This window comes from Pseudorca crassidens, chromosome 2 (assembly GCF_039906515.1).
Source record: "Pseudorca crassidens isolate mPseCra1 chromosome 2, mPseCra1.hap1, whole genome shotgun sequence".
NCBI lineage: Eukaryota > Metazoa > Chordata > Mammalia > Artiodactyla > Delphinidae > Pseudorca > Pseudorca crassidens.
In genome coordinates this window covers 122,421,129-122,440,897 of record NC_090297.1, presented here as the reverse complement: position 1 = coordinate 122,440,897, position 19,769 = coordinate 122,421,129, and positions in this window count along the sequence as shown.

The following is a 19,769-nucleotide window of genomic DNA, read 5'->3' as shown; positions in this document are numbered from 1 at the left end:
AACTTGTATGAATCTCAAGGGAATTATGTTGAATAAAAAAAGTCAATCTCAACACGTTACATACCGTAGGATTCCACTTACACAACATCTTTGAAATGCCAAAATTATAGAAATGGAATAGATCAGTGGTTTCCAGGGATAGGGGCAGTAGTGGAGGGCCATGGGATGGTGGGGGGAGGAGGGGAGAAAGAGACAGGAGGGAGGGAGGTGTGGTTATAAAAAGGCAACACTAGGGACCCTTGTGATGACAGAACCCTTCTCCACCTTGACTGTGGTGATGGATACACAAACCTACACAGGTGATAAAATTACATAGAGCTAAATACAAGCACACAAATAAGTACAAGTAAAACTCAAAAAACCTATAAAAAGGAAGAAGGAGGAGATGACTGCTGGGAGACAGTTAGCAGTCTCCACAACTGTGTTATTGTTCTGGTGCAAGGATTAGAGATAGAGGAATATCCTTATCACTCTGACTTCACTTCTGCCCATTTCTCCTGAAATTTGCTACATGGCATGAGAATACTAGCATGTGACTGACATTATCTCTCCCTCCCGCCCTCCCCAAAAAAGAAGAAAAGATGAGAGCAGCAGCTGTTTCTCTGCTAGTTAAATAAGAAATTTTTATTATCCCATAAGAATTCCCCATGGAAAAGATTAGAGAATTAGAGATAAACTCCCCCTTTTTACCAGATAACAAAATAATAAGCTGAACACTTGAGGGCTTTAACAGAGCAAATAACAATGAGGTTGTTTTCCTCTTTGTAAAACTTGGGTGCATGAATCATTTAAATTGCAAGAGGGATTCTTGGAAGTGGCAAACATAAACTCTTTTAATCATTTGAGTTTTCCAAGGCAACAGGAATCGCATAATAATGCATGATTCCGGAAAAGTCTGGTTAGCCATACTAAAAAAGTACCTTGTGCTCTTGGAATGTGTACTAGTAACTGTTAGCCCTGGGAACACCTTTGCTGCCCAGAAAGGGTCATTCAATTTCCCATCTGCTGGTCATGCACACTAATGCAAATTGTTTTCTTTTTAATTTCAGTAAGGCAAGAAGGAGTGCAGGAGTTTCTGTCCAAGGCTCCCTATAGGGGAATGGCAGTCGAGGGTGTTGACTCAGGCAAGCGCGGGTGCTAGACCCACTCCAGTAACCTGAATTGGGACCAAAGCTGGCAGAGATGGGCTCCACGGGCTCTTGAATGGTACTTTCTTCTGCTTCGTGGCTTCTTTCTGAATGCCAAGGCACTACTCGTCAAGCACCATATCTCTGATGTTCCAGAAAGATTCCTTAAGGGGGCTAGGTTAGGAGACTGTCTTTTCTTTTAATGCGGGTGGATTTATCCCTGAGTGAACCAACCCCAGGGCCTGAGCAAGGGATATAATCGCTCCGGTTCCATCATAGATGATTATTTTAATCATGGATCTTACAAGTATTTATTGAACATCAACTATGTGGCAGGCTTCATGAGGACAAAGTTTCAATCATGGGCAGGGGTTAAATCCCAAGGTGACCCTGACACCCCAATATCACAGATTCTCTGACCGTCCTGTTATCAGAGTCTATGAGAGCGTGAGACTGGCTGGTCACTTTGTGGCCAGTGTGGGCATGGTTGAGCCTTGTCCATGCTCTGCATCCTTTGTGACTGTGACAGTCTTCAGAAGGGTTTGCTTAGATGTGGAATCTTTAAAAAATGGTACAAATGAACTTATTTACAAAACAGAAATAGAGTCTCAGATGTAGAAAACAAACTTATGGTTACCAAAGGAGAAAAGTGGAGGGAAGGGATAAACTGGGAGATTGGGATTGACATATACACACTACTATATATAAAATAGATAACTGGGGCTTCCCTGGTGGCGCAGTGGTTGAGAGTCCGCCTGCCAATGCAGGGGACACGGGTTCATGCCCCGGTCCGGGAAGATCCCACATGCCGCGGAGCGGCTGGGCCCGTGAGCCATGGTCGCTGAGCCTGCGCATCCGGAGCCTGTGCTCCGCAACGGGAGAGGCCACAACAGTGAGAGGCCCACGTACTGCAAACAAATAATAAATAAATAAATAAATAAAATAGATAACTAATAAGGACCTAATGTGTAGCACAGGGAACTCTACTCAATACTTTGCAATGACCTATATGGGAATAGAATCAAAAAAAGAGTGGGTATATGTATATGTATAACTGATTCACTTTGTTGTACAGCAGAAACTAACACAACATTGTAAATCAACTATACTCCAATAAAAATTAATTTAAAAAAGAAACTGATGCTATATGTCATTAATGTAATCAAGAATGATTTGTCTAAGTCAGTGGTTTTGAAGTTTACTGTACATCAGAATCACCTGGAGGGCTTGTTAAGACAGTTTGTGATTTAGGAGATCTGGGTCAGGGCCCAAGAATTCACATTGCTAGCAAGTTCCCAGATGCTGCTCCTGATGCTGCATTTGGGACCACACTGTGCAAACCACTTACAACCAGCTCCTTAGAATTCCTCCTTCTACTCTTTTCCTCGCTCTTAGCCATGTATGACACAATTTTTCACGTTTTCCTAAGATAGCAGCTCAGCATTGCTTCTCTGTGTAGGTAAAGCCAGCAAGTCCTTTGGACACAGAACTTTATTCGAGAAGAATCTTTGGAATGACCCTCTTGGTTATGCAACTCTAAAACCAGAAAGTATCCAGGACAGGAAGATGGAAAAAGACTTTGTGGCCTGATGTCTCCCCAGGACCTCTTGCTATGCAGGGCCCAGGGAAGGGAATGGACTGATTTGCATAAGGAGACCAGGGGGGTCTGTTGGGTGTGAAGGGACTCAAATTTAGTGACTTAAAACAACACCCACTTATTATCTCCTTGTTTCTGTAGACAGAAATCCACACACTGCTGAGTTAGGTTCTCTTCCTCAGGGGCTGAAACCATGGTGTTGCCCAGGCTGTGTTCCTTCTTGGAACTTGGAGGTCCTCCTCCAAACACAGATGTTGTAGGAAGAATTTGATTGGTTGAGACTGTAGGACTGAGTCCTACAGTCTGGCTGTTGGCTTGGGGCTGCTTTCAGCTTCTAGAAGTTTACTGTTTTTCCTCGCCATATCATCCCCCACCTGCATTCAGCTCCACTGGCCCTCTCCCACTTAGTATATCTTCCTCTTCCATGAGGCCAGCAGGAGCATAGGTTTCTAACCTCTTTTAAAGGCTCCTCTGTTGAGGTCAGGCCCATTCAGGGAAATCTGCCTTTGGATTAACTTGTGATCACTAATCATGTAAGTGATATCCTATTATATTCACAGATTCCAACCCCACAAAGGAGATGGGATTATACAGGGCATCTACCCAGGTTTGGGCATGAGGTGGGGGAGACTGGGGAAGGTGAAACTTGAGAGACATCTTAGAATCCTGCCTAGGACACCACCCTTGACCCTGAGATTCAAAATTACTAAATCATATTGGGGAGGACTCAAGTGATTCTGATCAAGGTCAAACTGACAAGCAAGGATGCGTAGGGACTCAAAAGTACTCCCACAAACAGAAGAGGTTGGGAATGGTGACTTGGTCTCACATGAAGGTTTAAAGTCTCCTGGGAGAGATGTCTTAGGCCCAGTAGTCAGCTGAGGCTGTCCTGAGATTTACTTAGGAACAATGGCCAAGCAAAGCATCGTAGAGAGAGTGGAAGGGTGAGCAGGGCCCAGCTGCTGGAGGGTTATATGTGTCCTAAATGGGAGCCATTGGTAACTAGGCAGACAGTAGTGTGGTCAGCCCTGTGTTTTAGAAGATCACTCTGGCTACAGAGTGAGAAATTGATTGGATAGTGATAGCAGCAAAACTGGAGGATTTTGGAGGCTTTCATAATCATCTAGATGGCAAGGCTTAAACCAGAACATAGTGATGGGGGCAGGAGTTAAGAAGGTTCAGCATTCCCCCTCGACAGGAACAGCTCTGTTATTTAGTAGTTGATGAATGCCAATGCATCTGCCTTCATTCAGACCTCATTATCTCTCCACTTGACTTTGTCAACAGCCCATTCCATCTGTTGTTAAAAAGGCCGGATCCAAACTTCTTGGTCTAGTATTCAAGGCTCTTCGTGATTTGGCCTTGTTCTCACCAGCTTCGACTTCTGTCTTCCTTCATCATGCAGTCTATAGTCTAGTTACTTTAAAGATTTTTGTCGTTCCTAAGCAGGTGAGTCTTTCCACATTACATCCCTTCAGCCTAGAAAATTGGCAGAACTCCTACTCATTCCTCAAGGCCCAGCCCCAATGCCCTTTTCATCATTCTGTAACTGTAGTAGACTGAATACGACTCCCAATGATATCCAGGTTCTAATCCTACAACCTGTTACCATGTTACCTTATATGTCAAAAAAGGGACTTTGTGGATGTGACTGGGTTAAGGATCTTGAGATGGAGAGGTTATCCTAGATTAGGTGGACCTTAAATGTCATCACAAGACTTCTTATAAGAGAAAGGCAGAGGAGATTTGACTAAAAAAGAAGAAGAAGGAGATGTGACAACAAAAGCAAGAGGTTGGAGTGATGCAAGGAAGAGGTCATGAGTCAAGGAATGCAAGTGGCCTCCGGAGGCCAGAAAAGGCAAAGAAACTGATTCTCCTCTAAAGTCTCCAGAAGGAACAAGCCCTCCTGGTACCTTGATGTTGAACCAGTGAAACTGATTTCAGACTTCTTGTCTCCGGAACTAGAAGAGAAAAAATGTGTGTCATTTTAAGCCACTAACTTTCTGGTAATTTGTCACAGCAGCAATAGAAAACTAAGACAAACTCCCTCAGCAGTTCATCACTCATGAACTTATGTTTCTGTTGAAGTACTAACCACATATTCTAATTATTGATTTACAAGTCTATCTTCCCCACTAGATTATGAATTTCTCAAGTGTAGGGATTATGTCATTCATCTTTGTATTCTCAGTGCCACACAGTGCTTGGCCACAGTGAACCCTCAGTAATTGTCTGAGGAAAGAAAGGGATGAAGGAAGGAGTCAAAATAAGAAAAATGCTCCACTGGGTATCTTTCCACCATGTTTGTACCCCCATCACCCTCTATTCATCCCTTTCTCTGAGGTTTCGTTGTTTCTTTCTGACCATGGCACTCCAGCCACTCAAATTGAGGAGTCAGGAACTGAGGAAGGATAAGAGAAAACCTGGCAAGAAGATGCTCTACTCTTTCCCAGGTCAAAGTGTACTCTTCAAGAAAACTGGATAATAGAGAAGACTGAGAAATATCTCCTGGGGACAAAATCACCTCCACCTGAGAACCACTCAAGGTTCTCAAGTGAGGGATGCTCCTGACAGGCTATGGGAAATCTGTACCAAAATAGAACCTTTCTGAGGACCCACATCCTCATGGCTGCTGGATATGGTGCCCTGCATCGTTGGTTTTGATGAGAGTTAACAGCCCAATTCTTTCTTCCCAAGTCCAATGCAGCGCGGCATTTTGCTAAACCACTCCTTCCAAAGGATTATTATACAAATATTTCCTGCAGTGAAATCCAAGCCTAAGGACATACCCTCAGCTGCACTTTAATATTTCTTAAGTCTCTATCAGCAGCACACTGACAAAGCACTTCTCAGGGTAGCCCCTCTGGCACGGCCAAGTGCATCCACTGTTTGCTGAGTCTTCCTGGCTTGTCTCTTGGATAATGACTCATCTGCCACGTTTTTGAGGCAACTCACTGCAGACTCCAATATTCTATTCCTGAGCTGAACCTGATCAGAGCAGGATTCAGAATGACTAATGCAGACAAGTCTGCCAGGCACAATTTAGGCAGACTTTCCTGTGTCCACCATTGGGTGTAGGAGTGGGAGGTCTTACATTAAATGTGCTCAATTATAAGCATTACTTATTTTATATTGGTTAATATGGACACATTGGGAAGGCATTCTTTTGGTGTTGGGTTTCTTTAAAGGTAAAGCAAATGAGGTGAATTATGGAATTAACAGAGGAAGAGATCCCTGGGCATTTGGGTCAAGATGGGTCTACAGGTGGAAAGTGGTGAGCTCAGCAGAAAGATGCTGTACTAAATGAAACTAGAGTTTTGTAACCAACCGGATTAGATAGACTCCTGGACCAACAGAAATATGCAGTCATCTGAGCAGTCGCCAAAGACATTAGGAAATTAAACCAAAAAAACCTTCAGAATTTAGGAGCCAAAGCAGAGGGTGTGAGATGTCTCAGCAGATTTTGCAGGGCAGAAGTGAGTTCAATACAAGGTCTGACAGTTTGCAGCCTATCTCCAGAAGCACACAGCTCTCCATTCTCCACAAATACCCAGCAGACAGGCATCATTATATATCTTTTATGTTATTCCTTTCCACTTACATAACGCTGGGCACAAAGGTATTCAATAACTGTTGATAGATGCTTTTTAATTCAACCATGATGCAAACATAAGAAAGTAGTTATTTACAGATGTGGAAACTGAGGTTCAGACTTCTTTGCAGACTGAGGGGCAAAGCCAGGACTCAACTCAGATTCTGGCCTGATGGCTGTAAGTCCCTTTTTTCTTTCTGCACGAATTAATAGGAATCATGTGTATTCCTACAGCTACCTTTTGGCTCTCTCTTTGAAATTATGCCATCCTAAATCATTTTACTGGAGGTAATAGCAACTAATAAAATGAGCATATTTCACTTTTCACTCTTTTTCTTTCCCTAAGGAGAAGCAAAAGTCACACGTTAAAAAAGAATTAGAGGGCTTCCCTGGTGGCACAGTGGTTGAGAGTCCGCCTGCCAATGCAGGGGACGCGGGTTCGTGCCCCGGTCCGGGAAGATCCCACATGCCGCAGAGCGGCTGGGCCCGTGAGCCATGGCTGCTGAGCCTGCACGTCCGGAGCCTGTGCTCCGCAACGGGAGAGGCCACAACAGTGAGAGGCCCGCGTACCGCAAAAAAAAAAAAAAAGAATTAGGTAATAGACCACTGTATGATCAAAAGCTATATTTACCCAGGACCCACCAATTTTCAAAACCAGGTCAAAATATTCAAATTTTAACTTAAAGAGCTTCAAGGTAAGCCCAGGAACAAATCGGGTCAAATGAAGCATAAGCCTGTGATGTTTTGCATGAGCAGAGACAAACAGCGCTGTGGAAGGACAACGGCCACCATGGAGAAGTGAGATCTGAGTTTGATCCCAGTTCTGCCACTTCCAAGCAGTGTGGCCTTACACAAGTCCCTTAACCTTTTCCAGCCTTTTTCCTTATCTTTGCAACTGAGCTGATGATACCCACATTACAGAGTTGTGATGAGGATTACATGAAAAACTAATAGGCACTTCCAGTTTCCGGTCCAGCATGTAAAGAGCTTGGATGTTGTCACTCTTTCTTAACAACAAATAAAAGCTGAACAAACTTTAAAAAGATCAACAACTCTTAGATTTATCAGAGAAGTGAGTCTGTCCTATATTCAAAGCCAATCCCTCCTCTTCACCAATGGCCACACCAAGAGAGCGTCATTCCTTTTATCTCTTTCCCTTACTTCACCCTCCCCAATGCCCTTCCTTCCTATCCCCCTGAGAAAATAGAAGCCACCAGAAGACCACACCCATACCTTCCACCTACCCGCCTACCTGTATCTATGCCAGTATGTTCTGCCTTGCTTCCTGTTACCACAGACAAGTTGTCTATCTTGTATTCAAGGCCAATCCCTCCTCCAGATTCCACACCCTCTCATTCAAGGAAATGACCATTCTCTCTCCTATGTCATCTATTTTTTTCCTCTATTTCCTCACCCTCACCAGCATACAAACACGCTGTCTAGTTTTTTTTTTAATCTCTTGACCACATGTGCCCCACCAGGTACTTCCCCACTTTTTTCTCCTCTTCAGAACTCCCAAGTGGTCTACACTACTTATTTCTGTCTCTGAATCCTGTCCTCCCATTTTCTGTTGAGATTCTGCAATCAGGATGTAGTTCCCATGACATAGAAACCAGGGACCTCTAAGTTGTTAAAAACAATGGTCAACTACCCATTCTCATCTTAGATGACGCATCAGCAAAAATTTGACACAGATGAACAAAGCCTTCATCTCAAAACTCTTTCTTAGAACATGACCCTCATCTGGTCACCCCCCCCCCCCCCCCCCGCCTCACCAGCTGCTCACTTTCATTTCCCCTGATGGTTCCTCTGCATCTTCTTGACCTCTAACTGTGGAGTGCCTCAGGACTCATTCCTCAGCTCTCTTCTGTTCTGTATCTACATTTACTCCCACAAAGAACTCATTCAGTTTCATGCCTTAAAAAAAACTTTAAAAACTGTGTAAGCACACACGCACAACTCCCACTTTCTAACTACCTTCTGCATTTCCTTCTACATTGTCCTACAGGTCTCTGCTCAAATGTCACCTTCCCAGTGAGGCCTTACCCAACCACCCTTATTTAAAGATGAAACCTACCCCCATCTCACTAGGCTGCTCCCTATCCCTCTCCCCTACTTTTTTTTCTTCATTATATATATTTTTTACCTTCTAATATCTCATATAACCTATTTACTGAGTTTATTTTGTGCTTCCCAATACTGGAATGTAAGCTTCATGAGAGCAGGAATTTTTGTCTGCTCTGTACTGCTATATTCTCAGAACCGGGAATAGTGCCAGGCACATAGTAAGTGCTCAATAAATACTTGTGAAAATGAATGGATGAATGTCCTTACAGGAGCTGTCATAATATTAAAGGGCATAAAATCATAATTGGAAATATCCATTTCACACAAAATTGGTGAGCTTGATTCCTAACTACACGTCTGTTTATTCTCACCTCTGAGGTCCCAAGCCTAAAAGCCATATGGTACGTTCAGCTCCCAAAGCATCTTCACAGTGTTGCCTCCAGAATACTGTAAGCCAGGTATCTGAGTCCCACGGAAGTCAGGGGGATACCTAGTATGACCTATAGAATGCACACCCCCAAAGTTGTTCACGTCCTAACCCCCTGTGAATATGTTACAGTGCTCAGCAAAAAGGACTTTGCAGGTGTTATTAAGGTTATAAATCTTATAATAGGGAGGTTAGCCTGCATTATTCAGGTGGACCCAAACTAATTACATGAGCACTTAAAAGCAGAGAACTTTCTGCAGCTAGAAGCAGAAGAGATTTGGCAGAAAGGTCACATGATTTGAAATGTGAGAAAGACTCTCAACCTGCCATAGCTGGCTTTTTTCCACAGCTTTACTGAGATATAACTGACACATAACTTTTTGTAAGTTTAAGGTGTACAACATGTTGATTTGATATACTTCGCTAAATGATCACCACCTTCGAGTTAGCTAACACCTCCATCATGTCACATACTTACCACTGCTTTTCTTTTAAATTTTTTATTGGAGTATAGTTGATTTACAATGTTGTGTTAGTTTCTGCTGTACAGCAAAGTGAATCAGTTATATATATACATATATCCACTCTTTTTTAGATTCTCTTCACATATAGGCCATTACAGAGTATTGAGTAGAGTTCCCTGTGCTATACAGTACATCCTTATTAGTTACCTATTTTGTTTGTTTGTTTGTTTTCTTATCTCTTCTTGATTTTGTGGACTTAACATATTTTGTGGACTTAACATATGTGTTGAATTTATCTTGACTTTATCTAATTATTTTTTTTGAATTTTATTTTATTTTTTTATACAGCAGGTCCTTATTAGTCATCAATTTTATACACATCAGTGTATACATGTCAATCGCAATTGCCAATTCATTCCACCACAACCCCCACCTCCCCCTTTGGTGTCCATACGTTTGTTCTCTACATCTATGTCTCAATTTCTCCCCTGCAAACTGGTTCATCTGTACGATATTTCTAGGTTCCATATATATGTGTTAATAAACAATATTTGTTTTTCTCTTTCTGACTTACTTCACTCTGTATGACAGCCTCTAGATGCATCCATGTCTCTACAAATGGCCCAATTTCCTTCCTTTTTAAGGCTGAGTAATATTCCATTGTATATATGTGCCACATTTTCTTTATCAATTCATTTGTCAGTGGGCATTTAGGTTGCTTCCATGACCTGGCTATTGTAAATAGTGCTGCAATGAACATTGGGGTGCATGAGTCTTTTTGCATTATGGTTTTCTCTGGGTATATGCCCAGTAGTGGGATTGCTGGGTTGTATGGTAGTTCTATCTTTAGCTTTTTAAGGAACCTCCATACTGTTTTCCATAGTGGCTGTATCAATTTACATTCCCACCAACAGTGCAAGAGGGTTCCCTTTTCTCCACACCCTCTCCAGCATTTGTTGTTTGTAGATTTTCTGATGATGGCCATTCTAACTGGTGTGAGGTGATACCTCATTGTAGTTTTGATTTGCATTTCTCTAATAATTAGTGATGTTGAGCAGCTTTTCATGTGCCTCTTGTCCATCTGTATGTCTTCTTTGGAGAAATGTCTATTTAGGTCTTCTGCCCATTTTTAGATTGGGTTGTTTGTTTTTTTAATATTGAGCTGCATGAGAGGTGTATATATTTTGGAGATTTTGTCTGTTGATTTGTTTGCAAATATTTCTCCCATTCTGAGGGTTGTCTTTTCATCCTGTTTATGGTTTCCTTTGCTGTGCAAAAGCTTTGAAGTTTCATTAGGTCTCATTTATTTATTTTTGTTTTTATTTCCATTACTCTAGGAGGTGGATCAAAAAAGATCTTGCTGTAATTTATGTCAAAGAGTGTTCTTCCTATGTTTTTCTCTAAGAGTTTTATAGTGTCCAGTCTTACATTTAAGTCTCTAATCCATTTTGAGTTTATTTTTGTGTATGGTGTTAGGGAGTGTTCTAATTTCATTCTTTTACATGTACCTGTCCAGTTTACCCAGCACCATTTATTGAAGAGACTGTCTTTTCCCCATTGTATATCTTTGCCTCCTTTGTCATAGATTAGTTAACCATAGGTGCATGGATTTAACTTTGGGCTTTCTATCTTGTTCCATTGATCAATGTTTCTGTTTTTGTGCCAGTACCATATTGTCTTGATTACTGTAGCTTTGTAGTATAGTCTGAAGCTAGGGAGTCTGATTCCTCCAGCTCCATTTTTTCCCCTCAAGACTGCTTTGGCTATTCGGGGTCTTTTGTGTCTCCATACAAATTTTAAGATTTTTTGTTCTAGTTCCGTAAAAAACGCCATTGGTAATTTGATAGGAATTGCATTGACTCTGTAGATTGCTTTGGGTAGTACAGTCATTTTCACAATATTGATTCTTCCAATCCAAGAACATGGTATATCTCTCCATCTGTTGGTATCATCTTTAATTTCTTTCATCAGTGTCTTATAGTTTTCTGCATACAGGTCTTTTGTCTCCTTAGGTAGGTTTATTCCTAGGTATTTTATTCTTCTTTTTGCAATGGTAAATGGGAGTGTTTCCTTAATTTCTCTTTCACATATTTTATAATAAGTGTATAGGAATGCAAGAGATTTCTATGCATTAATCTTGTATCCTGCAACTTCACCAAATTCATTGATTAGCTCTAGAAGTTTTCTGGTGGCATTTTTAGGATTCTCAATGTATCGTATCATGTCACCTGCAAACAGTGACAGCCTTACTTCTTCTTTTCCAATTTGTATTCCTTTTATTTCTTTTTCTTCTCTGATTGCTGTGGCTAGGACTTCCAAAACTATGTTGAATAATAGTGGTGAGAGTGGACATCCTTGTCTTGTTCCTCATCTTAGAGGAAATGCTTTCAGTTTTTCACCATTGAGAATGATGCTTGCTGTGGGTTTGTCATATATGGCCTTTAGTATGTTGAGGTAGGTTCCCTCTATGCCCACTTTCTGGAGAGTTTTTATCATAAATTGGTGTTGAAATTTGTCAAAAGCTTTTTCTGCATGTATTGAGATGATCACATGGTTTTTATTCTTCAGTTTGTTAATACTGTGTATCACACTGATTGATTTGCATATATTGAAGAATCCTTGCATCCCTGGGATAAATCTCACTTGATCATGGTGCATGATCCTTTTGGTGTTGTTGGATTCTGTTTGCTAGTATTTTGTTGAGGATTTTTACATCTATATTCATCAGTGATATTGGTCTGTAATTTTCTTTTTTTGTAGTATCTTTGTCTGGTTTTGGTATCAGGGTGATGGTGGCCTCATAGACTGAGGTTGGGAGTGTTCCTTCCTCTGCAATTTTTTGATAGAGTTTGAGAAGGATGGGTGTTAGCTCTTCTCTAAATGTTTGATAGAATTCATCTGTGAAGCCATCTGGTCCTGGACTTTTGTTTGTTAGAATACTTTTAATCACAGTTTCAAGTTCATTACTTGTGATTTTTCTGTTCATATTTTCTATGTCTTCCTGGTTCAGTCTGGGAAGGTTATACCTTTCTAAGAATTTGTCCATTTCTTCCAGGTTGTCCATTTTATTGGTGTAGAGTTGCTTGTAGTAGTCTCTTAGGATGCTTTGCATTTCTGTGGTGTCTGTTGTAACTTCTCCTTTTTCATTTCTAATTTTATTGATTTGAGTCCTCTCCCTCTTTTTCTTGATGAGTCTGGCTAATGGTTTATCAATTTTGTTTATCTTCTCAAAGAAGTAGCTTTTAGTTTTATTGACCTTTGCTATTGTTTTCTTTGTTTTTATTTCATTTATTTCTGCTCTGATTTTTATGATTTCTTTCCTTCTGCTAACTTTGGGGGTTTTTTTATTGCTCTTTTTTCTCTAGTTCCTTTAGGTGTAAGGTTAGACTGATTATTTGAGATTTTTGTTGTTTCTTGAGGTAGGCTTGTAGAGCTATAAACTTCCCTCTTAGAACTGCTTTTGCTGCATCCCATAGGTTTTGGATGGTCGTGTTTTCATTGTCATTTGTCTCTAGGTATTTTTTGATTTCCTCTTTGATTTCTTCAGTGATCTCTTGGCTATTTAGTAATGTATTGTTTAGCCTCCATGTGTTTGTGTTTTTTACGCTTTTTCCCCTGTAATTCATTTCTAATCTCATAGCGTTGTGATCAGAAAAGATGCTTGATATGATTTCAATTTTCTTAAATTTACCAAGGCTTGATTTGTGACCCAAGTTGTGATCTATCCTGGAGACTGTTCCGTGCACACTTGAGAAGAAAGTGTAATCTGCTGTTTTGGGATGGAATGTCTTATAAATATCAATTAAATCTATCTGGTCTATAGTGTCATTTAAAGCTTCTGTTTCCTTATTTATTTTCATTTTTGATGATCTGTCCATTGGTGTAAGTGAGGTGTTAAAGTCCCCCACTATTACTGTGTTACTGTCGATTTCCTCCTTTATACCTGTTAGCAGTTGCCTTATGTATTGAGGTGCTCCTTTGTTGGGTGCATATATATATAATTGTTATATATTCTTCTTGGATTGATCCCTTGATCATTATGTAGTGTCCTTCCTTGTCTCTTGTAACATTCTTTATTTTAAAGTCTATTTTATCTGATATGAGTATTGCTACTCCAGCTTTCTTTTGATTTCCATTTGCATGGAATATCTTTTTCCATCCCCTCACTTTCAGTCTGTATGTGCCCCTTGGTCTGAAGTGAGTCTCTTGTAGACAGCATATAGATGGGTCTTGTTTTTGTGTCCATTCAGCAAGTTTTTTGTTTGGGGCATTTAGTCCATTCACGTTTAAGGTAATTATCGATATGTATGTTCCTATTACCATTTTCTTAATTGTTTTGGGTTTGTTTTTGTAGGTCCTTTTCTTCTCTTGTGTTTCCCACTTAGAGAAGTTCCTCTAGCATTTGTTGTATCTGTAAAGCTTTTGATTTCTCCATTGAATCTGAATGAGATCCTTGCTGTGTAGAGTAATCTTGGTTGTAGGTTCTTCCCTTTCATCACTTTAAGTATATCATGCCACTCCCTTCTGGCTTGTAGAGTTTCTGCTGAGAAATCAGCTGTTAACCTTATGGGAGTTCCCTTGTATGTTATTTGTCGTATTTCCCTTGTTGCTTTCAATAATTTTTTTTTGTCTTTAATTTTTTCCAATTTGATTACTATGTGTCTTGGTGTGTTTCTCCTTGGGTTTATCCTGTATGGGACTCTCTGCGCTTCCTGGACTTGGGTGGCTATTTCCTTTTACATGTTAGGGAAGTTTTCAACTATAATCTCTTCAAATATTTTCTCGGGTCCTTTCTCTCTCTCTTCTCCTTCTGGGACCCCCATAATGCGAATGTTGTTGCATTTAATGTTGTCTCAGAGGTATCTTAGGCTGTCTTCATTTCTTTTCATTCTTTTTTCTTTATTCTGTTCCATGGCAGTGAATTCCACCTTTGTGTCTTCCAGTCACTTATCCGTTCTTCTGCCTCAGTTATTCTGCTATTGATTCCTTCTAGTGTAGTTTTCATTTCAATTATTGTATTGTCCATTTCTATTTGTTTGTTCTTTAATTCTTCTAGGTCTTGTTAAACATTTCTTGCATCTTCTCCATCTTTGCCTCCATTCTTTTTCTGAGGTCCTGGATCATCTTTACTATCACTATTCTGAATTCTTTTTCTGAAGGTTGCCTATCTCCACTTCATTATTTTTCTGGGGGTTTATCTTGTTCCTTCATCTGGTACATAGCCCTCTGCCTTTTCATCTAGTCTGTCTTTCTGTCAATGTGGTTTTTGTTCCACAGGTTGCAGGATTGTAGTTCTTCTTGCTTTTGCTGTCTGCCCTCTGGTGGATGAGGCTATCTAAGAGGCTTGTCTAGTTATCTATTTTATATATAGTAGTGTGTATATGTCAATCCCAATCTCCCAATTTATTCCTCCCCTGATTTCCCCCTTGGTAACCATAAGTTTGTTTTCTACATCTGCGACTCTATTTCTGCTTTGTACATAAGTTCATTTGTACCATTTTGTGTGTGTGTGTGTGTAGTAGGAATATTAAAGATCTACTCTCTTAGCAACTTTCAAGTTGTTAACTATAATCACTGTGCTGTGCATTAGATCCCCAGAACTTATCTTCTAACCTGAAGTTTGACCAACATCTCCCCATTTCTCCCTCCCTCCCTCGAGCCCCTGGTAACCACTCATCTACTCTCTGATTTTATAAGTTGAACTTTTTAAAATGCTACATATGAGATCATCAGGTATTTCTCTTTCTTGTCTGGCTTCTTTCATTGAGTATAACACTTTCTAGATCCATCCATGTTGTCGCAAATGGCAAGATTTCTTTTTTTATATGACTGACTAATACTCCACTGTGTATATGTACCACATCTTCTTTATCCGTCATCTGTTGACAGACACTTAGGTTGTTTCCATATGTTGGTTATTGTGAGTGATGCTGTGATGAACATGGGGTACAGATATCCATGAGCTAGGGAAGGCAGGTGGCCTCTAGAAAGGGAAACAACTTCTAACTGAGTCAGGAAGGACACTGGGACCTCAGTTCTACTACTACAAGAAACTGAACTCTGAAAATGACCTGAATGAGCCTGGAAGCAGATTCCCCCTCAGAGCCTCCCACAAGAGCCCAGCCTGGCCAACACCTTGATTTTGGCACTAAGCAGAGAACCCAGTTGAGCTCCTTGGACTTCTGACCAAACTGTGAGATAGTAAATGGGTGTTATTTTAAGCTGCTAAGTTTGTGATAATTTGTTATGACAGCAGTGAAAATCTAATACATCCAGTAGCTATCTATCACTGAGTGATCAGGAACACAAATATTTGTAACAAGAGAGCTTTCCTCCAACCCAAGAATCAGGCCCACTTTGAGAGATCTGGCTTCTCTTGCCTTCTCAAAGATGTCAAACTGATGCTTTGAACTATCGTTAAATCACCACTTTCTTTTGATTTCCCTGGTGTCAGAAATTTAAATGAACCAAAATAATAGAGGTTGTTCTATATATTCTTTTCAGGTTGTGGGAGAAACATTTGAGAGACTTTCCCCTTTGCATAAGCTGAGCTGTGTCTAACTAGTGGTCTGATTTTCTATTAAGCTTCAGGGGAAGTGAGAAATGGCTGCTTCTATAGAATTAGTAAATGCCACCAAAACTAAAGGTCAAACTAAGTTGACATTAAATACAGTATTTCCAGTGGGGCAATGTGGGGTGCTTGAAAGAGCAGTTCCCACAAGCCCCTGCAATGCTTATTCTCTGAACTTGTTGTGAGTGGTAATGGAATCCAATTAAACTCTGTCAGTCCCCAGCCTTTCCACCTGTGACCTATATTAGCCACAATAAGTCTGTTTTCACAGACAAAGCCCCTTTGGTGACCAACGTGGAGAAGATCGTGTGGCTGGTTCCACACTGCAGATGTTATATTCATTCACGCAGGCTTCTCAGGGGCCCCCGGCCCTGCCAGCTTTCAGGATCACTGTGAGCTGAACACTGATTTATCCCCTCATGTGGCTTTGGAGGGCAGAGAAATAAAGGAGGATGGACACAGGGCAGATTCCAGCTGAGCCGAGTTTGCACTGGAAATTCAAACTTGAACTAAGGGCTTGGTAACCTGGGAGGTCCAAGAAGCAGAGGGAGGAAAGCTTGTAGGGGGAATATGCACAGACTTGGGAACGAGGCTGTTGTAGGTGTGAATCCCAGCTCCACCACTTAATAGCAGGTAAACTTAGAAACAGTTTTAACCACTCTGATCCTCAATTTCCTCATCTGTAAAATGGGATAGTATTAAATTAAAAATAAGATAAAGGAAGTAATTTACCATCCTTACTTCAGTGTTTTCTATTACTCTTACTTTGTTTTATTTTTATCCATGGCACTTATCACCATCTGACACCAACATATCTACATGGTTATTGTTTAACATCTGTCTCCCTATCCACAAGAATGTAAGCCCCATGAAGTCAGGGACTTTGCTTGTTTACTGCAGTATCCTTGGTGCCTAGAGGCAACAAGAGGCAGGAGAGCCTAGTGGTTAAGAACACGGGCTCCAGAACCAGGTTTCTGGGGTTTCAATACAGGGACTGCAAATTACTAGCTATGTGGACCTGGGAAAATTACTCAACTTCTCAGTTCCTCAGTTTTTCCACCGGCAAAATGAGGACCATAACAGAACCTCCCTCCAAGAGTTATCCCAAGGAATGAGCAGCTAATACATGTAAAGCATTTATAAGAGTGCTAGGCACAGAGTAGGTATTCAATAAATATTAACTATAATAATAATGGAACCTGGTATACTGCGGGTAATGACTCAGTATTGGCTGTACAAATGATAAATATTTACAGAATTCTTGGAACTATGCCTAGCACACAGTAGGTCCTCAATGAATGATAACTTTACAAAGAAGTATGCTGGTATATGTTTAATAACTGATTCTCAGAAGGCAGGAGGTGGATTTGTCCTATTTGCTGGTGTCTCCTGTCATGGCTGATTTCAGCTACCAACCTGACACCAGTGAACACAGATTTGGGAAGAGATGCCCAGTAACATTCTAATATAGAGAATTTCTACCGTATAGATACAATAAATACATATAATCTTGAGAACATAGATAATAGGAAAATAATTAGGAAGTGAAGAATTTTAAGTATTTGTTACCTTTGTTTTAATGTAATTTTTTTTTTCCTTTTGCGTTATGCAGGCCTCTCACTGTTGTGGCCTCTCCCGTTGCAGAGCACAGGCTCCGGACGCACAGGCTCAGGGGCCATGGCTTACGGGCCCAGCTGCTCCGTGGTATGTGGGATCTTCCCAGACCGGGGCATGGACCCATGTCCCCTGCATCGGCAGGCGGACTCTCAACCACTGCGCCACCAGGGAAGCCCTGTTTTAATGTAATTTAATTGTAAGTTTGCATAATGTAATTTTAATAATTGCTGAATTAAATTTTAAATAACAGGCTCTCAAGTCTCCTGAAAATTTAACAATTGGCTTTTTTGAGCCAGAACAAGCTAACTCCAGCACACAACTCACTGTATACGTGTTATTCTTCCTACCACAAATAGGTACCCTTTCCTGGCCCCAAATAAAGAAAGAAAGAATAGCATAAATGCTTGTGCAGCAACCTAGGGCAGACCCCTCTCCCAGGCAAAGCATGGAATCAATCCTAAAGAGGAACTGAATTGATCCCCTTCTAAATACTTGACCAAACCTGGTGAAACGGTCAAGTCCTAGGCCATCGCCTTCTAAGGGACTGCCCAGACTACCTGACTGTGCTAGAATGTCATTGTCTCAAGTACTGTGGGAAATAAATGAGCCATTGACCTAGACTTGGGTGTCTCTAGACTACATGGTCATTTAAGAGACTAGACTTTAGGGATTTGTGTACAGAAATGAATAGACAGGGCAATGGTGAGGGTCACAGCTGTGTCAATAATCATTGTCACAGCTGTGATATGTGTATTCTCCCACTTGTCACCTTTCTTGCCCTCAGCTCTACATTCAGGAAAACAGAAAATATGAAATCCAGAGAAAACTCAGTTTAGCCTGCTAATCTCCCTTTGCCCTACTGATTATAGTCCCCCCCAAAAGTTCCTCAACTACCCTGGGCCATTATTGTTCTGCAATGTCCTGTCAGTAGGGTGACCAACCATCCTGATTATCCAGGGCTCTTCCAGTTTTAGCACTGAAGGTCCAGAGTCTCAGGAAATCCTTCAGTCCTGGGCAAACCAGGACAGTTGTTCACTCTAACGCTTGGCCCTCAAGGCCAGGATCCCTGTGGCTTTCAGTCTGCCAGGAGAGCCTCAGACAGTGATTCTAGAGACAAAGGCTGTGAAGTAGAAGCATGCATAGATCCAAGAAGCCAAGTATTAGAAGTCAGAGCGTCTTAGTCAATTCGGGCTGCTGTGCAGAATTTCACAGACTGGGGGCTTAAACAACAAACATTTATTTTTCACGGTTCTGGAAGTTAGATGTCCAAGATCAAGGCACAGAAACTGGGAAATATAGAGTAGCTGGGCAGTCATACGCCCAACATGGCAGCAAGGCAGGCTTCTCCAACATATGTACATCATTGGGAAGAACTGTTACCCTAACGCTGCAGATGTGTAGGGGAGAACTTCAGATACACAATAACTGGATAAACCAGAACTAGATTAATAAGTCTGCCTCAAACCAGTGATTTCCAACCAGCAAATTATCACTGCTAAGTAGAAAAGTGACTCTGTCCCTCCCTCTCCAAAAACTACAGAGGTCTCCTAGGCTCCTTCATGATCGCCTTCCCTGCATCCTGTCCAACCATCAGGGACTCAACCTGTCAAACCTCACACAACTCATCTCAACACTTCATGTGCCTGGAATCACAGTACCCATCAGGGAATAGAAGACTTTGAGGAAAATAAAAGTGTCGTCTCATTAGAGAGACTTGGGGATTCCATACTGGACTCAGAGATCAGAGCTTCTCCCAGCAGTACCAGCTAACCCCTCAGTGTTGCATGTCCCAGGAGGCGCTTAGCGTTTTTCTGTTCCCTGAGGTTCCTCTTTGCCCTCCTGTTACACTTGTAGACAACAGAAGTAGCATGTGAGCAGTTCAGTTGTTCCTAACTGTTAAAAATATCGCTTCGGAGACTCCTTGTTTTCCTACCGTTGTTGCACCCACAGAATAAAGGAAGTGCAGGCCCAGTGCCACCTTTCAATGGATCATCAATGCCTCATTTTCCATGCCAGGGAGGAGACTGTGCTGAGATGGGCGTTATGTTTGTTAATATATTAGTTAAACAAGCATGTGCCAGGCACTGTCCTAAGTGCTGGGAAGAGAGTGATATATAAGACATATATATTTTTTGTGTCTCATATTGCCCATCTCCAACCCACATAGCGGCACTGTGCTTTTTCTGAAACATAAACCAAGTTTCATCCTCCCCTGTTCAGCCAGACCATCTCTTCAGCATCATCTTCAGGTCATTAAAAACAGACAAGCCGAGTGGGGAAAGATCTGGGGTGTGAGATTTAGAAATG